Below are 12477 nucleotides of genomic sequence, written 5' to 3' on the forward strand. Positions count from 1 at the left end.
TTGACCAGTTAACTAAACTGGGAGTACTTGACCTCTCATCAAACCAACTTGTTAGAGAGATACCGAAGCAAGTGGTACGACTGTCTTCTCTGATTAGCCTAAGCTTGAAAGATAACCATCTTTCTGGCCAGATACCATTTGAAATTGGAGAACTATCCAATCTAAATTTTTTGGACATCTCGATGAACATGTTAAGTGGACCAATCCCAGAGCAATTAAGAGACTGCTCCAAATTGCAGCATTTGAGCTTGAGCAAGAACCTTTTTAATGGAACCATCCCATATACGATAGGGAATCTTGTAGAGCTTCAGGAGTTACGGGATCTCAGTGAAAATTCACTTACTGGAGAGATACCATCACAGTTCAAAAAGCTGACCAAGTTAGTGAACCTGAATCACTCCCACAATAAGCTCACAGGTGTCATTCCCTTTTCATTGAGTGAGATGGCCAGCTTGATGTTGATCGACTTATCCTACAACAGTTTGGAGGGTCCTCTGCCAAACAAAAGAGCTTTTCAACAATCTCCACCAGCAGCATTTGCTAACAATAGAGGTTTATGTTGTGAATCCTGTGGCATGCAAGCATGCAACCTATCTTCTACAGAAGAACCAATTTCAAATTTGTGATTGTTATTGTTGCCTCCTGTTCCGTGGCACTATTTTTTCTAGTTCTATTCATCGGGTTCTTCTCTAGTTTTTGCCAGAAAAGTTCAAAAAGTGAGATGACAGAAGCAAGTGTTGCAGGAAGTGGACATATATTTTTTGTATGGAATTATGATGCGAGGATAATGCACGAGCAAAGGACCACGTCGGAGATAGGCATAGCAAAGCCGTGGACCGCAACGCTTTTGATCTTTGCAAATCTATACATCCCCACTGCTATTTCCTCACTACCCCAGCCCCAAGCATCAACTTTATTGTTGTCTGCTGAGAAGCGGTTGGTGACAACAGATCACTACCTCAACTTCCGTCGCAGGAGAACAATCTTGTTGCTCATGATCCTGGAATTGGGTTGTTGTTGTTGAAAGCAGCCTGGGCGTTAATGAAAGAGAAGAGAAAGGGGAAAGGGAAGAAGAGAAATCGGGGGAGAGAGAGAGAGGGAGAGAGAAGGAGAGAGAGAAAAATGTGAAGGAATCTAAGGTGGAAGGGATTACCACCACTGTTCATGTATTGTGAGGTCAGGGAAGATGAACAGTGTTTTTCTTCCAATTGTCCTTATTATAAGGGTAGTATGGGTATTAAAAAATATTGTAATGGCGGATTTCAATGGAAAGCTGACGGAATGGGGTCTTTGTCTCACGGTCATAGTACAGGGGGTCTTTGTAATTTACCCAAAAAAAAAAAGAATGAAAGAGGGAGTGGGAGAAAGACTAAGGGAGAATAATAGATTAAGAGAGAGAGAGAGAGAGAGGTTTTGATTTAGCTATAAATTGAAGTTGAGAAAGTGGGAGAAATGGAGGGAGCAGGAGATGGAGAGATGACTATGAGAGCGAGAGAGAAGGGAGGGAGATCAAGAGACAAAGGGAGTGAGAGAAACTAAAAACCTATTTTCAGTATATTATTTTTGTTGTGTCTAACATGGATTAAGAGTCCCATGTTGGCAAGCCTTTGCTGACATGGTGGGGCTTTTATAATTTGAAATATAGAGCTGGTTGTCAAAGCTTTGTTGATTTCTGGACAAACCTGCAACCTAATTTTAAATGTACAACCGGCTTTGACTATAATTTTCCCTTTAAATTAAATGTTTCAATTATATTATATAAAATAATATTTACTTATCACACTTAATTTTTGTTTGTCTATGATATCATTTGACCCAAACCACTAACCCACCACCCAAAAAGAAAAATAGTTTGATTTCTAGATTGTCATTAAATTTTGTATTACATTTTCATCATTGATAAAATTATTTCTTATGTATAATACTTATTTTTGTTAAATATAATGAATGCATAATATTAGAGATGTACCCAATATTTTATGTTTTATAAATATATAACATTAGATATGTGCCCAAATTTTTCTATATCTTTTTTTTTTTGTGATTCTTTGTATTTTCAATTTTAAAAAATTTTACTATTTGACTATGGCACCATTTAATTTCTAGGTAGATTTTAAATTTGGCATTCCATTTTCATCATTAACAAAAGTACTTCTTACATTTCATACTTATTTATTTTATTTTTAATTATTTAATTATGGCATTATTTATTAATCCATTTAATCCCAAATGGTCGAATTGCTTGCCTACCACTGGGAGGGAAGAAAATGGTTTTTTTTCACATTACTTTTCAAAATTTTTATTTTTATACTATTAAAATTAATATTGTGGATTTAATTACAAGAATTTAATGATGAGAAAAATATATTTTAAATATAGGTTTTAATGAAAGAGAATAGGAAAATATTTTTATTTCCAATTGGTTTTAAATTTTACATTCTATTTCCATCACTAATAAAAACATTTCTTATTTATCATACTTATTATTGTTTAATATGTATTTTAAAATGTTTCCAATTTTTTTAATTTCTATTTTTTTCATTTTATCTATTTTTTCATTTTATTATTTAATCGTGGCAACATGGATTGACCCATTTGACTCAAAATGGTTTGATTTCTTACCACCACATAGATGAAAACACTATTTTTTCTAGGTAGATTTTAAAAGTATAAGCTTTTATGTTATTGAAATTATTAATTTATTAAGTATGAATTTAATTAATAGAACTTAATGATGAGAAGAAACAAAAATGGCTTAAATATATGATTCAATGAACATGAATGCAAGTTAATAACTTAAATGTTGGATTTAATAAGAGGGAATTGAATGCATTGAATATCTTAAAATTACCTCTTTTCAACTCATTTAATATCAATAACCAATTTCCCTATTTGCCCTCATTTTTTATCAAATTGTAACACCACTCAAATTTATAGAAGACCTCTTTGTGGACTCCATATTATATATAATACTCTATGAACTTTCTCATTCTCAACCATCAGATCTACAAGTGGCGCCAGATTCAAATATCCAAGGTGGAGGTTATTTTGGTGGGAGAGGTTTAGTAAACAAGTTGAAATTGGACAGGAGCCCCATGTTCCTAGTGTTCTTTCTTGTGCTTGTCTTCTTTTTGAAGTTGATCCAGAGAGGAGTCCCATGAGGTCTTCATAACTGCATCAATGCTGATTCAGAGAGCCCACTGGTTTTATGTTGCAACTGCATCGGCATTGAAGGTAAATCAACACCACCGTATCCAAAGAGTAAATAACGGTTGTCGACATAGAACCAGCATAGAAGAACCCTTGAGAGTGGCAAATCTAGTAGTAGAGAAGAAGATCAGAAGAGGAAAGTACTTGAAAAGTTTCATCAGTTGGGTTTTATTTTAAAAATTTGAGGAATAATTAATGGAAAATTCGACATTTCATTTTTTTCATTACTACTTGATGATGATGTCAATTGTCAAAAAACTTGGGGTACTTTAAGACAATATATAAACAGTAAGGATAGAATTAGTCAATTAACTAAACCATAAAGGTAGTTTAAGAAAATTGTCCTTTTTATTCAACCCTATCCTAACTATTTTGTCTTGTCTTGCATTGTGATATGACGAATCACTTATTTTCAGGGATAATATATACTTATATAGTCTTATCTAACTTCTTTTTTTTGGTATTACATACTACATAAGAGAATTGAGAGTGGGACAAAGCAGGGCACACATGAGTACTATTGGCAATACCATAGAGAGCTAATAATTGCATAGGTTTGATCCCATGCCTTTTATTTGGAAAGGTGCCAAACGACTAGGGGTGATCATTTCCAGCCCGATCCAAAAATTCCAAGCTTAGGCCTAGATTTTATGTTTAGGACCAGCCAAGGCCTAGGCCCACATTAAGCCAACAAATTTCAGTGCTAGGCCTAGGCCCAACACTTCAAGCTTTCCTTGAGCTCAACCTGTCCCACACATTTATATTTATATTATTTATAGATGTTTATATGTGTTATTTATGTTATATTTTATATTTGTATATAAATATTATAAAGTGACACTTAAAATACATATTATATATGATACTTTATATTACAAAATGCATAAAACAATTTTTATCCAACATTATATGAAATATAAAATAAAATATTATATGTATTCAATATTTTATGCATAAAATTCATAGGTCAAGAAAATCAAACTCAGCCCCTGCTGGGCCCGAGCCTATATTTCAGGCATAGAAAGCTAGAACCTGGGCCTTGGCTGTAGCACTTGCTAAGCTCGGCCCGACCCATGATCACCTAGGACTCAAAAGGATCTTGAATTCAACATAAGTAGGTCCAACTTTGATCAATTAGTTTGGTAAGCAAATTGATTCATTTATATTTGAATTTAAATGGAATTTGAATTAAAATTGAATATTGAACATCATTAATGAATATATAAAGTAAATATTTGTCTTGAGTTTTGTGCAGGTTATAAAAATTAAATTCAATTGCCATATATTATATATGAGTAATACTTAATTAGATGGACAAATGAAAGCAGGTGCATGTGCTCTTACACTAATATTATATTGGTTTTTATAGTATCAATAAAATGAACTAGACTTTGCTATTATATATCTTGTATAAAATTAATTGAAAATGACTTGTATGGATATTGAATTTATCATATATAGTGCAAAGTAACCATATTCTAAATAGGAAAAAATTGTGTATCCAGTGTTTTTAACTATCAAAACTCTTATTTTTTATTTTTTCAGTTTGATAAATACAAAAATACATGTATGATGACAAATATTAACGTTCAAACCCATTAAACAGCCATGAAGCGAATAAAAAAAAAACCCATTAAACAGCCATGAAGCGAAAAAAAAAACCATTAAACAGCCATGATTCTCAATATTTAGTGTTTGAGTGACTCTGAAAATCGGGTAGTATTTAGGCATTTGAAAATTTGCAACATTTTGAACTTTGGATAATATAAACTTCTAGCTAGGGGTGTAATTCGAGTTTGCCCCATTTTAAATTTTACACTGTTTTGAGTTTGGGCTTTGGGTTGGTCCATTGAAATTTTGACAAAATCCCAACCCTAACCCAAAGTTGTTCCCCTACTTCAAATATATACATTTAGGGGGCATTCTTTTTTTTTTTTTTTGGATTTTGAGAGGAGGGAAAGTTAGTCAATGGGGTTTTGATTCCCATTGACCAAGAATCCCACGTTCATTTTTCAAATTTATGTGGGGATCGGGAAAAGTTTATTTTCCTGGGTAAGTGATACCCATCTCCTAGGTGGATAAATAACTTTCCCACCTAGGGGGAAGTTACTAACACTTGAATGGGACAAAAATACCCCTTTTAATAATTGATTTTTATGGCTAAAATGATCATTACCTTATTTACCTAGAAAATAAAAGAACATGGGTAAATGCACTTATCCGGGTAAGTGTTTCCCAAGCCAAACTTATCCAGGTAATTTTATTTACCCAAATAAATAACTTACCGAAAAGCAAACAAGATCTTAGTGGAAATGAAACAGAGTGGATCCATATTATATCCAATTATAAACGGATCAAATTCAAATCTGAATTCAAATAAACAGATAATTATAAATGTTTCAATGTTTAGGGTGTGTTTGGTTCATGGATGCCGGACAGGACAGGAATCGGAATCGGAATCGGAATCAGGATCACCTATTCCCAACACCTATTTGGTTCAGTTAGGAATTGGAATCAGCCAAAATTCAAATCCTTCTACCTATAGCCTGGGATTCTTTGAGCTTGAGTTGAATTGACCAAATCTGAACTATGGAAACATGGAACTTCTCCGGATCAGTTACACACTTGAAGACTTCAGTAGGCAGATCAGAATACTGGGAGAGAGGCAGAGGAGAGAGAGAGAGAGAGAGAGAGAGAGAGAGAGAGAGAGAGAGGGAGAAAGAGGGAGAGAGTGCATTTATGTATCTACTAGTGAATAACCCTGTACTAAGTATGGGGAACCAATAATGTTAAATTTATATTTATTAATATTTTAAATAATTATTAAAATTTTAAGAAATATTTATTTCAAAAATAGCTTTTTAATAATTATTAGAATATGAATAGTTTTCTTTTGTTATGATACATAGAGGGTTAATGATTAACTGAGATTGATAAATTGCATTTTCTGCATTGTTTAGGAAATGATTGAAAATGGTGATAATGGGTTGTGGGCTTTACCAACAACTTCTCAGAAAGTGCCACGTGTCTAGCTTTCCAGAAAAATGAGAAGGCCATGTGTCTAGTTTTCTAGAAAATGAGAAAGCCACTTGCCTGAATGGTGATAGTGGTTGTGGGCTTTAACAACATCTCAAAAAAAATGCCATGTGTCTAAATTTAAAAAAGCCATGTGTTTGAATGATAGAGGCTGTAGTCTAAAAACCTTTTTTTAATATATATATATATATATATTAGATGTCGGTGCTCACTGCTACGAGATCAAAATTTTGTCCAAAAAAAAGCCTCTAAACTAGGCGTTTGTCATTTGTCCAAAAAAACCTAAATAGCGGAATGGGAATGACACTCCGGGGGAGGGGGTCGGGAATGGCCATTCCCCCATGTGGAGAAATCACATTCCGCCTATTCATTCCCATTCCGGTCAACCGAACATCTGAAAACGGAATGGCCCAAGCTATAATTGATTATTTTAGACCATACTCAAACTTGGTTATAATCGAATTAATTAGGGTGGAATTGGATTGGATTCGGAACGAATCCGGCTACATGCGTACATCTGCATTAAGAATTTGGATCTGTGTCCAATTTGAGTCTGACAAATTAGATTACGAATTGGATTCAAATTTAAACTGTGTTCATCTTAGGATACTTAAAATGATAAAAATAATTTTAAAAACTTTTGAAAAAAATAATTACTTTTAATAAAATATTAATTTTAACAGCTAGAGTCAGATTTTAATAAAATATTAAATATGACATCTGTTTATAGATAACTATACTTACACATATATAAAAAGCAATTTATAATCAGAGTCAGATTTTAATCGAATCTGATGGGGTTAAATGCAAATTGTAGCACCCAATTCTGGGATTCAAAAAGGATACCAGATTTTCAGAGTCCATTGGCAGCCAATTGAATATGAAAAATTCAGATCCCAATACAAAGCAACATGCATACCTATATAGTAAATATAGAAACCTCCCTGTGTTTTTTGACAATCATAAAAACCTTCGCTAAGGTTTTATTTTCACAAAAACCTCTCATGTAGTATAGAAAAAATCTATAGTTATCTCTCTTTAGTCTTTTGTTATTGTCTTGGATAGAAAACGTTGGCTAAATGCATTAATTTTTTGAAACTACTCATTTTACCCTTATATTTATTTAAATGTCTCAAAAGAAATTTTCACTTTTAATTAAAAAATCCCCCCCCCCTCCAGTTAGATTGAAAAAAATAAAGTAATTTTACTCTATAAAAATATTAGGTTTAGTGAAATCTAAAAGGTCAAGTTTAACATTTTGAATTATACAAAAAAAATGGCCTAATAATCATAATTTCAGGTCTCCACTACTTGGAAGCAGGGAAGGGTTTTGTTAATGTTATTATGATTATCAGAAACTTGAGGGAGGATTTTTATATTTTACCCATTATATATAACGGTTATAACGGATGTACATTGTCACGATAGATTAGTCACTTTGGACAGGATCTGGGCGTATACATTATTAACAGTCATGGACAACGGAGGGAGAAACACTCTACAGGCTTAACCTCAATCTTAGTACAGCAGATGAAGCTAATAATCCAACGGGTACCCTTTCAGATTGGAGGAAAGGATTGAGAAAAAGCGTTCATCTCCCTCCTTTAATTGTTTTAATTTTGTTACGACATTTTATAATAAAGAAACATACATTGATTTGATATTTCAGGTTCAGGGGCTGCGTGTCAACTTTTATTCACCTTAATTATTTAAACAGCCTTGTAATGAAATTAGCTAGGGCTTGGGTAGGGATACATGCACGCTCAATTCCCATAGTTAGCTCTGTATAGTAGTCCCTCCAGGCTCCACAGCCATAGTCTTCCCGCCAAAAGGCAGCTGAACGAAGAAATTGGCCGGGGATGTAACCTACAGTCTTCATCCCACAAACCCATTATCCTGAGGCTGTTACAGTAGTTGAGGAAATGGGCAGTGACATCGTCCCACCGATTTTCTTGGACCCTGCCCAGGTTTGACCTAGTGAGAAGGCATGTAACCAGCGCCTTCAGGTTCAGGGGTTCGTTTATTTCTGTTGCACTATCACACATGTGTTAGGTAATGTATATCTTTAGCTTCAATCAGATTAATGTATAAATACATTTATTTTATTATAAATGAATAAAAGTATATTATTGTTTCATGTTGTCATTGGTATGTTTCTGTGAAATTACCCCTTAAACTGGACACTTATGAGATGCGTGTTAGTTTAAAATGTCCTCAACCATTGGATAGGCTTGGGGAATTTATCCTACTAAGGCTGATACCGATGTGCCGCTAAAGAAGTTGGAGCAACTTGTCTCAACTGCTAGGGTTAGACCCAAAGCACATGTAGTGTGTTTAATTGAAACATTATGCCCTAAACCTTGGAGACTAATGGGCAAAACTATAAAGTTACACGTAACCCCTAGACTTAATTATGGTATTGCATTGGGTGTCGGATTGGGTTGCCTTTGATATGCCAATCAGTGAGATCCTTTGTGGGTCAAAACTTGGGTATGTTGGGGCAGTCTGAGAATTCATTTAAGTGGGTGATCATAGTGATAGGATCAACCCCTTTGTCGGACAAAGTGAATGATCGAGACTGCACTCTCTCTGATGGAAATCAAAACTACCGGCAATGGATTTTCGGAGAGTGGTCTTTCTTCGTAAGGGCAGAGTTTGATCATTGCGGGTTGAGAGGTTAAGTGTAAGAGACCATTAAGGGCTGATTACCTGATGGGCTATATTTTACTTAATCTCATTATCCTTGGGTCTTCAAAGGATGGCTGGATTCAATGATCATTTAGTAGTAAATGTTGGGCCCATTTGAGCCCATAGTGATGAGCTCAGGGGGTTCATTGCATTTGGCAGCTGTTAGCACCTGATTTTTGCTCAGTCCGCTGCCTGAACCTCCAATTTACCCCAAACACCTGATCAGACCTTTCCGACCCCTCCGAAACACCCAAAATCCCAAAAATCCCAACTTTCATCCCCAAAGCCCTCAAAACCACCGTTAAACCTACTCGATACCTATCCAATGGCTCCGATCAACCCACACTTACACCTTGATCATCAGATCAGACACAACCATCAGTTCTCAAACACACCCAAATACCCACCTGTGAAATCTCGACCCAAAATACCTCCATTTTCCCTTCAATCACACCAAAATTTCATTTTAAGGCCCTAGATTAATCGAATTGAGCCTTTCCAGATCTGCCCGGTCCAGGCCCAGTTAGCCCTATATGACCTTACCACTTAACTCAGACTGTCCAAAGAACCCAAATCTCAATTTCCAAATCCTCAAAACTCGTTATAGATATCATCTGATACCCCCCTGACCAAATTACCAAAATACCCTTCAAACCAAATTCCTAAGATACCACCATTCCAGATTACCAAAATACCCTTTGAACAGATCCCTGTAACACCCTCCTCTTTCGAATTGCTAAAATGACCCCTTTGACCAATTCCCAAATTACCCCCAACCTAAACTTTCTTATGATTGTACTAGAGCATAAACTTTTTGGACAAATGGAAGATCCTTGCTACCTAGGATCTGGACTTTGATAGATTCATATGCAAGATTCAAGCCATGGAGGAATGCAAACACTCTTTGCTGGGAAACAAGTTTCTTGTACAATTTTGCATCTTCATCACACTTCCAGCCACACTCTGATAATGATCTAACCCTTCCAGATAGAGGTCAAGTCTGAATAGTACACAGAAAGACACATCTCCCCCTATTTACAAGTGGACGATTCTACTATAACTGGTAAATTTTTGCATAGTGACACAACTCAAAATATGTTGATTTTGCTTGCTCTCAGATCTCATTTGTCGTTTCAGCCCACATAAAATTCCTTCTTATTTGAGGTTGCATAAACACTAAAAGCCCAGACACGACCATGCTATCTTCCTGGTTCGATCTGTCATATTCAGCACTCCTAGAATTGGGTTCTTTGATTCTCCCATTTATATATCTTATCTTTCCCCTTGCAGTAATGTATAACTTGATCCCCCTTGACCACTATAAATAATTTAAGCCATCAAGGGGAATAATAGCCATGGGAAAGGATAGGTCTACACCCCAACTCATTCCATTCTGCATTGAGGAAACACCAGATGTAGCGGAATCTTCACTGCTCGTGGTTACAAATTCAAAAGGCTTTTAAAGTGGGCACAAAGCCTTTAAAAAAGTCTAACACCAAGGGAGAAAGGAACCCTTTTTTTTCTCTCGGAAACACAACCCCCCCCCCTTTTTTGTTAAACACAGGTGCTATTACAACACTAATAGGTCACCCCTTGACCTACATAATCAAAATTGGTTGTTGTTGCAATAAATACAAGTGATCTCATGACCTACGCATCAAATAGAGACGCTGTTAAAAGCATATACAGGTCACTCTTTGACTTTCAAGTTCACCATAAAAGCTTCTATCACAGCACACAAAAGGTCTTTATTGACCTATAGTTTTTTACAGGGATCAGTCGACCCCACAAAAAAGGAAAGAAAGAGGTGTTGATCACCTCACATCCAACTAGCAGACTTTGTATACATTCTGCTCTGGTGCACGACCAGAAAAAAAGAGAAGGAGAGAGATATCTTTAGTGCGTGAGAAAACTGTATCTTCAATCACCCGAACAGTAGATGAGGATGGCTGATCTGGAAATCTGGTGCGAAGGAAATAGTTCACTTGATCTCTCCTTTCATATCTGATAGTCCCACTCTGATACCATGTTACGCAAGAGAGAAGAAGAGAGGAAGAGAAAAGAGAAGAGAGATTTGAGAGCCAAAAGTGTTGCTGGTGGCGCCAACTATTAGTATTTATACTAAGGCGACAAAATATAAAAAATAAAAGGAGAAAGTTACAATAGTACCCCTACAGTACTATACTTAAAGAATTAACAATTTTTAACAAATAAATAAATAAAATAGTATAATAAAATTAAAAAAATATTTGTTTTATTAATATATTATATAGAATATATTATTATATAATTATAATTTATATAATATTATATAAATATATATAAATAATATATATGGGCTATGTTGGGCCGGGCCGGCCTAGCCTGTGGACCTAAAACCCTAGGCCCAGCACAGCTTGCACGATCGTCTCAGGCCTGTTACGGCCCACGGACCATCATGTTGGGTTGTGCTGGGCCAGTCCAAATTCATGCTGGGCAGGGGGCGGCACAACCCAATTTACACCTCTAGACTTAATTAATATAGCTAAGCAAGAACCCTATTGCGGGTGCCCACAGAAAATATTAAGTACCATGTGCCAATAAGGTCATGTTTGGGAGTGCTTATTTAAAATAAGTGCTTATTTGGGCCATTAAGCACTTATTGGTATTTGGGAAATAAGTCCAAAATAAGTGCTTATTTTAAAAATAAGGACTTATTTTTTAAGTCCAAATTTCTAGCTTTTTTTAAGTGCCTATACAATAAGCACTTATTCAATTTTTTTCTTCCAAAATCATCTCTAGTTGAATTTTAAAATACCACTTATAAAATTATCCCTAGTTGAACTTTATAAAAGTACTCTTGTGAAGCATTTTTATGAAAGCACTTTTATAAAAGTACTTTTATGAAAGTGCATTCACAAAAGTGCTTTCATAAAAGTACTTTTATAAAAGTTCTTTCAAAGGGTATATTTTGAAAATTTGAAAGAAATGAAGGACAAAATAGTCACAAATGCTTATTCAAGTGCTTATTAGAGAAAAAGACTACCAAACACCAATATAAAATAAGTTCTTATTTTAAAAAATAAGCACTTGAAAAAGTTGAGTACCAAATGCAAATAAGTGCTTATTCGAATAAGCACTTATTTTTAACTTAGCACTCCCAAACATGGCCAAGACTAAAAGAAAACCAAAATTCTTATTGGCTCATATTCAACTATTTTTTTTTTTGACAATTCAACAAGTTAATTCTTTCTACATCAAGTAGTGAAGATTATTTTTTATGCTGTAGTTGAATCTTTGGGTAGATTTATTTCACAATTTATTTAAGGGGCGTTTGGTAAGTCTTTTGATCTGCACAGCCTTTTGGGCTTTTCAAAATTTGGTATTTTTCTGCTATAGCAATGAAAGACAAGAAGGTGCAGAAAGATTAGATCAACACTCGGAAAATTCATGGAAGCCCAAAAGGGCATGGTTTTTAAAAGCGAACCGGAAATAGAACCAGTCAAGGGACAGGTTTTCTGTTAAATGATTTAACCATCTCGATCGAACTGTTCGACCCATAAT

This window comes from Nelumbo nucifera, chromosome 1 (genome assembly GCF_055504915.1).
Source record: "Nelumbo nucifera cultivar China Antique chromosome 1, China Antique-T2T, whole genome shotgun sequence".
NCBI classification, from domain to species: Eukaryota; Viridiplantae; Streptophyta; class Magnoliopsida; order Proteales; family Nelumbonaceae; genus Nelumbo; species Nelumbo nucifera.